This window comes from Epargyreus clarus, unplaced genomic scaffold, assembly GCF_041222505.1.
Source record: "Epargyreus clarus isolate Ecla_fem2 unplaced genomic scaffold, WU_Ecla_fem_2.2 ptg000019l, whole genome shotgun sequence".
Lineage (NCBI taxonomy): Eukaryota > Metazoa > Arthropoda > Insecta > Lepidoptera > Hesperiidae > Epargyreus > Epargyreus clarus.
Window position 1 is genome coordinate 15,657,898 of NW_027332227.1, and position 12,239 is coordinate 15,670,136.

Below are 12,239 nucleotides of genomic sequence, written 5' to 3' on the forward strand. Positions count from 1 at the left end.
AAATCTACATGATGATAAGTGGCTACTGCAGGTTTCATTGGATTCGTCTAATTTCTGGGAGTCTGTGTCACACCCAGGCTGAGAGTGTGCTAGATTTCATATCTTTTCAGTAAAATATTTTCAAGTTTATTATCTTTATAATAACTACTACTTACCTAAATTATTTTAAGCAGTTTTTTGTTTTTATAATCTCTAGTCACATTCAACTTCTCGGAACATCTTTAAGAAGTACTCCATGTCGCAGTACAAACTCAACCACATCACATGTAAACTGTAAACCAAACAACTGATCCATACATCAACATAGCGTGACACACAGACATAAATATTACAACCTGCGAAACAGCTGTGGTCGCGCGCTCAATCATCTCACGATAACGTGTATTAATGGAACACTCGATTGCTTATAAAAACCCACATTTTATATTATTATCATTTCTAATATCTGTAACGGTAGTACGAGTTTTTACAAAAATGACTGTTTTTGTATTTCTTTACGTATTTCACATACATTTCCAATCAGTTCTGATATCGTCCGCTAGGGACGCTGATTGGGCCGTCGGGACCGCCGACGAGTGCTATATGTGTACCCGTGGTCCCGACAAAGGGCGTTCAGAGGAACACCGTGGGGTTGTAGCCGGTAAGAGTCCGGCATATCCTCCTCTCTACTGCCGAGAGACGAGAGGAACACATTTATTTGAATCGATTTTCTAATAAAATAACTAATTCCTACGTGAATTATACAGTGCGACATCGTGAAATGAAATTGTTTTAACGGAAAATTATAGCTAATCATGATTGTTACACAATGTTTGCTCCGTTTTTTTTCTGTTTTAATTAACGCAAAGGCCGCAGGATATCTCAACACGAAGATAAATTATAATGTAATGTATGTTATACACGCGAAATATTTGCAGAATGTGCAAATATTTAAGAGAGATTGCATACTATTCGATCCGATATCGGTTAACTTTAGATAACGACCTTATATACCGAATTGCTATCAATGACGTCATATTTCATCAGTTGTATCTATAATCGTTTCAATATTTTTGCATATTTTTATTTTTTATACAAATTAAACTTTTCATGTAGCAACCACCTTCATCAAATACGTTTTATTTGAAACGTAACGGAAGCCTTATAGTCCCAATATATAATTTAGGTACATCCATGGAAAGACCATTTTTGATTTTTGTGGAATATTTCAATATTCCACAAAAATCAAAAATCTACACTAAAAATTAAATACTTAAATAAAAACCATAAATTTACGACTATCTTTCCACACCATAAAATTTAAACTGAAATGCTCAATCCACACATTATTTAGGAGTTTTCGGAATTATATATCACAATTAAGATAATCGAAAGCAGACGCAATGAGTCAACAGATTGCTCAGACGCGATGCGTGACAGAAGCTAATGGGGATTATAAGGGTGCTCTTCCACTGTGAGAGATAGGATGCGCGATTGGTTACTTATCTAGCGGCTGGTGGTAAGAAGTGAAGCAAGTTAAGGTTGCTATAAAGAAATAAGAAGAGTTCTTTATGCTACCAGAGTACCGAACTCTTCCACTGTGAGAGATACCTAATAATAATCGTGAAATACGTAAGCGTGATTTGTTACTTATCCAACGGCCGGGGGTAAGAACTGAAGGAAGTAAAGATAAATAAAAACGAAGTGTTCTTTATGCCACAGGAAGAGAGGGCTACACAGTAAGTATACTAAGTGTAGATGTATTCATTACCTATAATATAAGGAAGCAGGTTAATTGTTTTAGAAGTTTAATTTATTCTAAAGTGATAAAAGTTTAGAAAAAATATTTTTGTTTCTGCTACATTACGTAAAAACATTATGAGGAGAGAGGTTATAAAAGTGAGAGTAAAACAATTTACCGGATTTATGAATTTCTGAGATTTCGTATTGTTATTATTAACTTACCTTTTACTCACTTCTTTTTACCCGTTTTTAACTAAGTAAAAGAGCAAAAAACACCATAATAATTGAACATTTGGAAACGTCGCTTTATTATAAAAACAATTGGACAAACATGGGTCCTGCGTTCTACGAGCTTACTATAAGTAGGTATATTTTATTCTGTTTTTAATGGTTTATCAATAATAATGAAAAGTGGTACAATTTCAGTGTATAGTGTTTTCGCTACGCTTAAGTCGACCAATATCTTCCAGTGGATAACAAGGCCAACCGTCTGGTTCCCATCAACCTTCGAACGCAATAAAAACAGCTCCAAAGATCAAAGTTGGAGCAATTAGGTCGATGCAACACGATACGGCATCAAAGCGGTACCACTAATTTCTTACGCGAGCGACGGATCGCGTCAAACCCTTTTAGTGGTGATCGTTTGACGCGCCGCCACCCAGGGCGCAGGGCTGACACTGTGTGCAGCTGAGATCAATGGTAGGGAGATCATAGCGTTAAATATGTGATAAGTGATAGTGTACGGGAAGGTAGAAATGTAATTGGCCCTTTTTGTTAGGAATTGTAACAGGTACACACTTAATTTTCACAATGCACATGCCTACCTACTTCTATAGCTGGTATGATAGCTTGCTGGAAAATTTGATGATACATAACGCTCCGTGTACAATATTGAAGTCCACCTGATGGTACAACAGAAGACTTAAATTAATGTTAACTTCTCAAATGCGTGTTTGAATCAGTAAAGCAGCGTATAGAATAAAAGCCCTATTTGAATTTGAGTCCTATGTGGATCCGCTTTACTACACGTATACCCGAATAAATATATCAGGGAAGGAACATAAGAGCGACAGTAAGGTAATCGTTGCTTATTTATTTATGTATTTTATTGATCTAAATAGAACGGCCGAGGCCACTTACACAAACTAACAAGACAGATCTAACATAAAGACATCTCACAGAACTCCAAGCATACAGATATGATCAGCTGATGATTGGAAATCAGCAAGCACATCACAGTTTAGATAACGACCCATGAGCGCGTTCAATGTCGCAAGTGTGTGAGGAACAGGTGATATAGCGCGCGACACAGTGCGGGAAGGCGGAACCACAAACAACTTGTGCTTTCGGGTTCTTCGATAATTGTCTGGGACAAATATTCGGCAAAGCTGATTGTGAAGTTCCGGCGCTTCAACAGCATTAAGTAAAATCTTGTGGTCGTGGACTGACGCCAGCAGTCGCTAACCTAAAAGTTGCTAACAACCGTTCTATACACAAGTTCTACTTGACTGATGTAATTCCAAAAGTTTCGCATTATGACTCTAATTAACTAATCTGTCCAGAACTAAACCAAAAATGTACCAACAAGGCAAAGCCCATTAATTTTAATAAAGAATGATTTTAATTAAAATTTTAATATCTACCAAATAACCAACCCTGACAGCCATCAAAACCGAAACGGGGTGCCGAACACAGCGTGAAGTTGTTTAATTGAAAAATGCACCGCCGTCTTTCAAACTTGTTGTACCCACTTGATAACCCGTAAGAAATTTATGTTTTTTATGATATTTTGTTATAATATAGAAGTATCACACTAGCATGCAGTGCACCTGATGGTAAGTGGCCACTCCCGGCCATAGATTAGTAAAGATACTTCGCCGCTTGAAATTGAATGAAGCCACAAACGGCTTATTTTAGTAAGTTCTTTTTTTGAATTCTTGACAAATAAAAACATTTTTAGAGAAAATTTACGAATAAATAACTAATATTGCGTAATTTACGTAATAAATAAATAATTATTTCAAATATTTTAGGGATATTTTAGCACGGAGACGTGGCAAAACTTTTTTACACAACTATTTCAATTCTCAAAACTGGGTACATTTTCTTGTTAGGAGTGAGTAATCTTTACTAATCTATGCTCCCGGCATAGACATCTGTTATCATTCCTTTCTAGAATGCCACAGATGCAATATTATTTTTGAGGGTTAATTGAGGATGTCACGTACCTATATTATAATTTTGGTGAAATAATTATTCCTAGGATATATACAGGGTTTCAAGAATGTAGGTTTATGATCAGATAAGGAGATAAGGAGAGGAGGATGATGTGGGTCAAGTCTGCTTAATGTATTAGGCGATTGAGTAACATGCACTGTATTAAAATCAGAGAGTACAAGGTCTAATAATTTGCCATTTGTATTTAATACACCGTTCATTTGTTTTAAGTTATTAATAGACAAGAAATCGATATATAAGAAGTCCCATTTTACAGTTAAAGTTACTCGGGATCTAAGCGCCGCGACCAACTAATAAAACATTGTTTGATCTGATTTTTTCAATAACGTCATTAGCGCTGATTAAGAACTGTTTGAGAGAATCCAAATTGACAGTTGGGGTTAGTTACACAACACATATTGATATAATCTGTACAGTACTGATATTTCTTAATTCTATTGTCACCCACAGATCTTCTTCTTCCGATTCGTATTTAAGAAGGCGACATGAGTGATTTTTTTTATAAACAGCAATCATAACCCATATACGTAATAGTATATGGGTTATGATAACACACACCTTACCATACTCTTCAAGTTCAAACCAGAACGCACTTATGCGGCTGTTATTAAGCAGAAAGTAATATTTGAAGGGCTAGAACTTTAAAAGAAATAAAGTTAGAAACATAATGCCTACACAAACTACGCAACTTTCTTACATTATTAATGCTGTCGTGTTTTTCCTTAATATCCTTTAATATGTACCTAAATTGTATTCCAAAATTGTTTATTATACGGTATCTGAAACATTAACTTAATTATTATAAGAATTTCCTAAGACGTTAAGTTTGAAGACAATGGAACATGTTTCAAGTAAGCAGTAATGTAGTGTCATTTAATAATTACAATACTTTAGTTCGAGACTCCATACATTTATGTCTGGAATGTCACATAAAAATCTTGGTGGTATTGAAGTTAAATCTATATGATAAAATAAATTCTCTGTTTAATCTATATATAAATAAAAATGTATGTTTGATTGTATGTCCTTCAATGAATCGTAAACTATGCATTTGATCATTTGATTATCTTTAGCAAAGTTGTTGTGCATGAGCCCACAAGGGTTTCTGTGTTGGTGCGACAAATTTACGACAGATGGCGCCACTGTTATTCCACAAAGGTACATATTTTCAGTTATATGTATGTCGTTATAGTTTTTAAAACGCGGGTGAAGCCGCGGGTAATACTAGTAACTAATAAAAATATAATGTCAGAAGTTTACATAAGTAACACTTGTTTTATAAGTATCTTTTAGATAAACACCAGGCCACCACCACCTTTTACCACGTGAAGGAGAAGTCTGGAGCACGTCTGAGACCAATGCAAATTGAATATCAGCTCAAATTTGGACTATCTACTTATATAATACGCCTATTGCTTATTTATCAATGAGTCGGTGTTCTGGTAGAGGTTTGGGAAGGCAACAAAGGACACCAATTTTGAATTTCTGTTTAAAAATATGTATGTTTATATGCTTTGTTCATAGTGTCAAACAGATTATTATTACAGATAAATATTTCCTGTATAATTCAGTAATATTGCATAGTTACGATGATGACTACTTTTTACTTATGATCTGTGTTTATTTTGTTATTTTTATTTACGAATCATAAAAAGTGTAATTACACACCCAGTCGTAATTACTGCAATACAAAGTATTCATCCTACGGTAAATTTACTAGTAATTTATTTTTAAAAAGTTGCAAAGCAACGCCTTTTTTAGTTACCGAAACGCAAACAGCAGCAATTATTCACTTATGAGTTTATTTTATATTTTCTTTTATCTTTCCGTTTCCTATTTGAAACGAACGACATTCTTATATCAAAATAAGATAGCACTCAAAAAGATTTACGACTGACAACTTAAAAACAAGGCATTTTTATTATAAGTGCTTTTAAAGCAGTCAAAAATGAATTGGCATTATAGTACGGTTATCACCACAGAATGGGCTATTGAATTGTAAAAGTGGGAGCCAAGTTAGGCTCTAAGTGCAGGATATTAAGAGGAAATTCGCGTGAAGTTGCAATTTAAGTGGCGAAACGTCTTGTGTCATTTAACACCATTTTGGTCCAGAACGCAAGAAATTAATTACCAAGAATGCTGCACTATTAAGTCTTCTTTTGCGCCGTCCTTCATTTTATTGACATTGTATGTATAATAAGAGGAAATGTCTGTCCTGGTGTCTCAAATTCGATAACGCATTTTTATATTATTTTACACGTCTTTAAAATATTTATACCGTGCGTGTAATTCAAAATAATTGCAATTAATATTAATTTTTACACCGCTTCCAAATTAATGAAATTGATATTACTTTATCTATAGCGAGTAGCAAACAAGAATGTTACCCTTCTGATGATCAGTAATAACTGATAATTGCCAACGGATATCTGAAATCAATTTCATATAACAGATGTATTTTATTATTAAATTATTATGAAAGGTTGAACAAACATTAAAAACTACATTTTGCCGTTGAACGATCATGGATTTGCATGTGCAATTCTTTCTTTTCTTGAAAAAAAAAAGACTTGTAAACATTGCACTATACAAAGACATACAAAAAACGAAACATACTTGGTTCAATAAAATTAGAATAAGGGGTGTTTTTAAATATACATATCAGTTTCATGTCAGCGTGTAAACCCATGTTTGCGTGTAGTATAAGTAATATCCTTTAAAGGCGACTGTATAATTGACTGGTCATTACTTTTATACCGCGTTTATGATCGCGTGAATCGTGAATTATTCACTCTATGTTTGGCATTGTAATATTTTATATTTTTTGCGTTAAGAAATTATTGCTATAATAATTAAAAGGACTGCGTTTCGAGCGTGAGATTATTTATTTTATTTTATTTTATAAATTTGATAAGTCATTATTTTTATTTTATTGTTAATAGAAGAGAACTTGGCTGTGCACACTATAAAATATTTTTAATATAACTCACATAGCCTCGAGGATTGTACTGGAACTGTTGAAGTATGATAAGCCTTTTCCAATAAATACCCTAGTTTACAATAGTTTGGGTTAACCAAATAACACATATACCTATATTAACGTATGACTTGAGTTATTAATCATTGATTTATCAATTTTTTTGTCTACCAAGTTTCGATATGTGGTAGTTAAAAATCAGATAGATTGATTATTAATAATGGGCGATAGTCGTATAATATCGCATTGATCTTTTAGGTAAAGGTTGTATATTCCACAGGCAAAAAGGTGGAAGCCAATTTATGTATCTACTAGTTAGTTGCCTACTCAACAAATGATTCTTCATACTTTCTCACTATACGTTTCTTGCTTGTTTTCTTAATAAATTAGCTGCTTACAGCCAGTTCTGAGCGCCGGCGGCATAGTAATTAAAATAGCGTTAAATGGAGGAGGCGGGTTTGACGGTTATAATGTTCTTATATATAGTTTTCTTATATTAGGTATGTAGCGTGGTCTTACCATATAATGTGGATAGACTGAAAAATAAATTAAATAAAAGATGCTATTATTTCGATTCTGCAATTTTCTACCCTGTGTATGTGGTATACTTATTTTTCAAACCAAGAATAATAATAATAATTCGTCTCTAATTTTTTGTCAGTCTGTACAAACTTGTCTTAGTAACAGCTAAACCAATTTATATTATTATTATTGAGTACTATTAAAATTAAATTAAATAAATATTCATTTGTTAAACCCACAAATCCATTCCCAAAGGTAGCTATGCTACCCAGTCAGTGTGAAAACACACAAGCCATGAACATCTACTAGACACTTCCTTAGTAAAGTACCTACTTGGTTTCCACTAATTAATTTATTCACAATTGTTGCCTTTCTTTGATATCGACCGTTTTTACACTCGAACATGGATGAAAGGTTTTTTACAATCAAACACGAATGCTTTTTACACTCCGTTCCGTTCCTAGTCATCATTACAAGGTTTATTAATAGATGATTATGTCGGGTAGGTGTGAAAATGTGCAATTAGTTTTCGCCGCACTTTTTATCTTTTTATGAACTTTAATCGTTAGCGTAATCAAGTCGTCAATCAGATGGTTATTGTCTTTGGTTTTATACATTTAACTGTTGGAATACAAAAGAAAATTATGTTTTGAAATATAAATTTCGAAAGATAATTACATAGAGCTGATTAATGCATGTACATTTACAGTACGTAAATGGACACGGTCACTGAAGCTAAAATATTTCTGCTAATTTTAGGTAATTTTGCATATCATAGGATTTCTGAGAGTGAAACCAAAATTCTGTTGTCCCTGGTAGATCTTCTTCCAAACAGTACACAAGCTTGTGTAATTCACAGATAGATCTTTCCGACACAGGTATTCAAACCATTCAGAAAAGTACAGCTATCTTCAAGACATGGTGGATGGTGGATGCTGCCGCCCATTGACATTTGTAGTTAACCCCCGAAAATATTAAAAGTCCTGCCAGAGGTGCGCCAAAGATGCGTAGGTACCCCTGAGGACTAAGTTGGAACACCTTGGATAAGTCCGAACCCCTTTATATAGAAGTAATAAATATGTTACATAAATTATATTATTCAAAAGAAGCTGACAGCAGAAGTGGGTGAATACTATTCACAATTCAACGAAAGAATTCAACTATGTCATAAAAGTTAAAGATACTGTATTTAATTGATTCATAACCATGAGATAGAACGCAAAAGTGAGCTTTATTTCTTCGTAACAGAAACGGTGGACACTATTAACTTACATTGTGGTTTCCGTCACTCATAAATCTATGAGTGGGTGTCGTAAATATCGCGGGAATTGAGCAAAAACTCAAGCCTACTGATATAAAAGATGTTAGGGACACACGGTTTACGAGATCGGCGAATATTTCACTCCCAATATTTAGAGATCATTAAAAAACAAATAATTGCTTGACTTGGCGGTGCCACTACCGTGCCCCCAGATAAACCTTTCATTGGAATAAGATGATTGTTTTTTTAGTTTTCCCAATAAGACCAAAAATATAAATAATGCTAAGTTACATGATAAAACGATAAGTAATCCATATTTTTTCGGCTAAATAAAATATGTTATAATATTCTCCTCTATACGTTCAAAATACAACCCTTGCTTTAATTTCTAAGATAAATTAAGACTAAAGTTTGATAGTAGTAAGTAGGTAAATACATAACTTGCAATCAAATTATGATCTATTTTACAAAGTTATTTGCTTATGGGAAATTAAATATCATTTGCTTTAACAGTGAATAAAAACATTGGGAGGAAAGCAACACTCATAGGATATAAAAAAATAATGTTGTTAAAAGTTCAAAATGCTTGAAATAAATATATGACTATGCTTTTCATTCAGAGAGAAGACCGGTACCTAGCCCAGAACCAGTAATGGTTGCTGTTGCCAGTTATCCACCCCGCCCGTGTGTCACATACAGAAAAGGAAAATCAGCAACACCTACAAGCAGCCTGCACCTCTGCAGCTCGATAGCTCGATTTATCGGCGACGCGATAAAATTATAATCGTTATTTATCGCGCTCCGGCCGTGTACTTGCATTATTCATACTCAATGTGACCACACTGTTGTTGCAAGTGGGATGAACTTAGACACTGTTAAGTATTACACCCCTAAGTGGAGCATTTATCAGAATAAGTTGACTCTACGACGGTTAAACATTTTTTAATAGTTTAACATAACGATAAACTTTTTTTGTAGTTAAACGTAACGATAAGGCAGATAGGCCAAGTCATCTAAAAGTATAAAAAGTGACACATTTTTATCAGAAAGTAGGTAACATCATAATGTCACGTGAAGGACCGCTACGAGACAAGTTGCTGTGGATGGAACTTTATCCTTAGGCGAGTGCGATGGAGTGCAATGGAGGAAGGGTGACGTAGACAAAAAATAGGTAATATTCAATCATGTGCATATAAAATTTATAAAACAGCTTATTAACGAAAGTTATTATGCTTCACAGACAATACTGAAACGATTTCTTATGTTATATTAAGTTGAACCATTGTTGTATTCCGTTTTTTATAAGTGCATGACGATTTTACGAAGAATGAAATGTGTAAAAGTCCAAAATTGCACAAATATGATGGCCACATTATTCGCTTGTTGCGTCTCGACAGCGTACAATGTATTCTTGCGACATTTTTGTCGCATAAACTTATGTAATACGTTTACGTGTGAAAGCGGCTTTATTTGACTAGCATGGATGATTGTTTCCGTGTTTGATGATTTTGACGGCCTGTCATTTGATAAAAGATCTGATTAAATGTCAGTCTTTTTAATAATATCTAATCGAATACTAAGAAAGGTCAATTATAAAGCTTTGGTATTCATTTTGGATTCGAACATAGATACCACTGAACTGTCACTATATAAAAGGCGAATGATGCTAAAACTTGAAGATGAATTCCAAATTAGACTTTCCATTCTAGTAATTCGTTTCTTTTGTTTACATATTATATTATCTATTTTTGTCTAATAACAGTCGTGTTAAGCGCTGCTGGGTTCGAGTTTGAAGGGTGTGTTAGGGAAACATTCTTTTACCGAGGCAGTCTAGTCCTCAGGGGTAGCGGCGCATCTCTGGCCGATGTTAAGTAGGAATCTAATCTTATCTGGGTTTGATTACAAATGTCTCTTGATGGCAGTAGCCACTTACCATCAGGTGGATTGCATGACCGCCTGCTACTCCTATATTATATAAAATAAAGAAACTGTGTTTGTACTGTCGAACTGTGTAGTTCTGCTACATTAAAAATGTCTATATTATATACATTGAAGGTGGTAGAACACTTTGAGGCAAGACACCAGCGGCACCACCGCCCCATAGTCAGCAGGGATAGCGGCGCATCTGTGGCCGACCTCAGGTAGGAATATCTAATCCTATCTGTGGTTGATTACAGATGTCCATGGGCGGCTGCATGCTCGTCTGTTACTCCTATATTGTATAAAAAAACAAAAATGTACAATTTATATAATATACTATATAGCTGACCCGGCTAACTTTGTATCGCCTCAAAATCTACTTATCAAATATAATTCATATAAAATATAGCCTATGTTACTCGTAGATAATGTAGCTTTCGAATGGCGAAAGAATTTTTAAAATCGGTCCAGTAGTTTTTGAGCCTATTCGTTACAATCAAACAAACAAACAAAGTTTTCCTCTTTATAATATTAGTGTAGATACCGTATATACTTACCAGTTTTAAAACCACTCCCTTGCCAATTAAGATGTCTCATTGGCGGATGCGGCGCTTATCAACGGGGAAAAGTTAATTAGGTAAGCAATTTGCAGGCAATCTACACATGTGGTTTTATTTACGGTTGAAATAAGGCTTGGAAGTCTACCTTGTAGCCCACAAGGTTACATGAATTTTGAATTGTTTACTACCTGCTTTGAAACAAGGAGGTTTGAGTGTAGTGTGGGTTTTAGCAGGATTGAGCGCTATTGTCTTCTGGTTTGAAGGTTGTGGCAATCTAGCACATTTACACGAGGTGTTTCAACTTAGCCTCAGGGGTACCAACGCATCTGCAACTGTAGGGTTGCAATCCTATCGGGGTTAATTACTGGTGTCTATGAGTGGTAATGATTTACCATTTATAGCCGAATTCATGCTCAGTTGGTACTTTTATTTGATAAAACATCCAATTAAATCAAAACAGCTTACTTGAAACTATCCGAAATGTAATTGCATCTAACGTCAACTTCTTTAAGTAACAAAAAGGGTTGCAACGTAACACGTCGAAGCAAAAAGCAAGTGAAGTTCCGGTAGAACGGTGACGGGTGCTCTTAATCAAGTTTATACTGTAAATGACAACATAATTACTATATACAGACAGACATTTGGTTTTTAACACGTATAACTGGATAACTGGATTGCCCTGCGTTTTTAAACAAGTTGCTAAATATCATTTTAAAGTGGTCTATTTTTTATGAAACTGTAGTTGCAAACTAGTCTGCTAACGAGACCAAGCATGAAGGATTCTGACACCATTAAATGTAGGAAGATAAACCTACATACAGATTTCTTTTAAAAATTGCTTCAATAAGAATAAATAACTATTATTCCTTTCCGAATAACTAACAATTTATGTAACACATATTGCATATAAATAAAGTAAATAAGTGCCGAGAAATATATGAATTATATAATTAAATACAATTTTATTATGTTAATAATGAAAACAAACTATAACTATATAGTTACAATATACACTAAGTTAGTGAAATACACATAAAGT